The following is a 3,159-nucleotide window of genomic DNA, read 5'->3' on the forward strand; positions in this document are numbered from 1 at the left end:
AAGAGCCCGTAATCATACGGCCGATGTCACAATCGTTGCAGGCCCTCATGAAATTTTATTAGTACATGACTTCGTACAAGAGTTGGACCACGTTTGCACGATCGGTTCTACTATTGCTTCCTCCCTCTCTCTCCCCCCTTTATCTGTTGGCGACCGGTTTCCCACAACCAGGCAGCTCGATAGTAGAACGCGGCGCACTGCCTAGATGATTCCGATCTAGTTTTCTTTGTCCAGGGCATCGCAGCCACGCGCCAGCCGCACGTACGAAATCCGGTCACAACCCTAGTGACAATTTGACTGAGTACAGCTTCTTGCCGTGGTTCTTGTTGGCGCGCAGATGGGTCAGGAACACCAGCGTGTTGTTGTCCTCGATCTTCTCCATCACGGCTTCCGTCGTCAGCGGACAGTTGATGATGTCGTATGCGGTTGCGGTACAGAGGCATAGTACGCTGCCAACGAACTTGACCGCGGTGCGGATTTTGCTCAGCGCAGTTTCTAACGGTCCTGGTGGTCACCTTGGTCTTGGTACGCTTAGCTTTCAGCAAACCGGCGGCAATAACGCACTTCTTCCATTTTGGCGGTAGCACCTCACGCAGCACCCTTTTTGGCCAGTTCGGTTTTGAGACCGGAAACTTCTTGCCTCCCTTAGCGGCCTTCGAATCAGTAGCAGCCGGACGCTTCTCAGCTGGCTTCTTCTCACCCGAGCCGGAAGCAGTGGCGACAGCCGCATGCTTCTTCCCTTTCTTGTCGGCCGGTTGTGTTAAATCTTCATGGCAGCTGCGTACACCTTACCTTTGGAATCATGTCATTATAAATCCGTTCAATCTTTAAACCGTGAACCAGACCTTACCTGTACATATCCACGCGCGCCTTTTTCCATCTGGGACAGCAGATAAATCGCTAGTTGAAGTTGCTCTCTCGAGTCGGACATTGAGGTTAACAACGTGGAAATCAACGGTCCTACCCTGGTTGAGGTTCCGGGTTATAAGAGAAAAATCACCTTCAGTCGACGTGGCTTATAAAGTCCGATCGTCCCAAGAGATCATCATCTCGACGACCCGGCCGGAAGCGCTACTCGGGAATTTGGCGGTGACGGTGAATCCGACGACGGGAGGTACGAGCACTTGCGCGGGATTACGTCCATGCTGTGGCACCCGATACGGAAGGAGGAATTTCCGCTGGATTTTGACGAGTCGATCGACGCGGAGTTTGGCACGAGAGAGATCAAAATAACGCCAGCACACATTCGGTACGATTTTGAGCATGCGAAAAGGGCATCTGCTGCCGCTGGTTGAGTTGATTGACTGCAAGGGGAGGATTCTGGATGGGTTTGGCCACTTTACGGATCTGCCACGTTACGAAGCTCGCGTCAAGGTGATAGACTATTTGACGAATGTTTTGTTGCTGAGAGAAGTTAAACCTCACACGATGGTACTTCCGGTTTGTTCGCGGTCAAAGGATGTACTCGAGTTACTGCTGAGACCGCAGTGGTTTGTTCAGTCCCAAGCGATGGCCAAAAGAGCGGTCCGAATGGTCATGCAGCTACGTACGCGGCCAGGTAGGCCGGGTCCATCAACCTTGGAATAATATCATTAAAAATCTGTTCCAACTTTAAACTGTGAACCAGACCTTACCTGTACATTTCGCGTAGAAAATTCCGCGCGCGCCTTTTTCCATCTGGGACAGCAGCAGCGGCAAGTGTTCCGTTAGGGAGTGCAACCCCGGAGGGCAAGGGCAAAGGCAACGGAAAGGCTTGTGGTGTCCGTTCCGACGGAGATTTAAATCGCGGACCACAACAAACAAAAAAATGGTTTGACATATCGTTTTGACTGATCTCGCTGTCAAAAGCGAGGCGAGAAAGAGAAAAACGATGATGGCGGCAGCTGTCACGCTGGTAGTAATCGATTTAAAAAATGTATGGGGAAAATCAGTTTAAATTCAATATTTCCCAAGTTAAGCATCGCTTATGCTTTAAATTTGACCTGGTAAAAGGTAATTTTTTTTTTCAATCAGTAGGTCAAATTTTGTGAGCCTACATTGCGTAGTTTTTGAGATATTAATGAAAAAGTAATTTTTTCAGAACAAATTTGAATTTCTTACTACTAAACGAACAGCGCCATCTATGAGAAATTTTGGCCCGTCCGGTAATCCATTCCTAAAATTTAGGAATTTGCCAACTTCTGCCAGAGAAGTCACACAATTCCTAAATTTGCTGGCCCAATTTAGGAATTCTGATACTTCTTTGGAAAAATGAGCTTAAACTGACAGTAAAGCTTCTCTTGCGCAACTGCGCCATCTGATGTTGAAACTCGGAATTATTCTTCAGAGCTTAACAGTCTAAACTTTCCTCTTTCTTTTGTTTTCGAAAGACGCTGGTCAAGCTTGACTTGTTTCGACAGGATTCTGTTGATCGATCCACATAAATGCCAGAATAAAACTTTTTCGTTTACAAATATTTTCAGGTAATGAAAATTTAATAATTCGCTCAAATAAAAAAAAAATAAATATCAAAGTATAAAAAGTATAAAAAGTATAAAAAGTATTAAAAAGTATAAAAAGTATATATAAAAAGTATAAAAAGTATAAAAAGTATAAAAAGTATAAAAAGTATAAAAAGTATAAAAAGTATAAAAAGTATAAAAAGCATAAAAAGTATAAAAAGTATAAAAAGTATAAAAGCATAAGCAATGCCCCTTCAAAAGCCACCATCTAAAAGTATCTGTATCTTTAAAGGGTCACTTCCTAGCATGTTGGTATGTTCTACAAAGTTGTTCCCCAGTTCAAAACCTATCTCCTACTATAAGAATCAAGTCATTTCATCGATTTATAAAAAAATCCTAATACAATGTAAAAAAAGATAGTTTCCCATGGAAAATAAATCAAAATCCCATATAAATTTCAAATTAAAACTGGAGCTCCTAGACCTTACCAAATGGGCTCAAATTTTCAGGAGTGCTTCTGGGGACATAAAAGAACGAAATTCCGGTTGATGTAAGACAAAATAACAACTTTTGTCTTTTTCATAGAAACGTGAACCACGCTAATAAGCATAGGTGCCCACACGCAGTTGCAACTCCGTTATTGACCAGGACCTCCAGAAGTTACATCCATGAGCCGTGGAAGATGAGTGGGTGCTATCTTTCCTCGCTTCGCAACTTC

General features: G+C 43.9%; 1 pseudogene; it reads right to left on the reverse strand.

The window, feature by feature from the left end:
• Positions 1–201: 201 nt before the first annotated feature.
• LOC6052677 lies at positions 202–858 on the reverse strand (annotated as a pseudogene).
• Positions 859–3,159: the final 2,301 nt, after the last annotated feature.

This window comes from Culex quinquefasciatus, chromosome 3, assembly GCF_015732765.1.
Source record: "Culex quinquefasciatus strain JHB chromosome 3, VPISU_Cqui_1.0_pri_paternal, whole genome shotgun sequence".
NCBI classification, from domain to species: domain Eukaryota; kingdom Metazoa; phylum Arthropoda; class Insecta; order Diptera; family Culicidae; genus Culex; species Culex quinquefasciatus.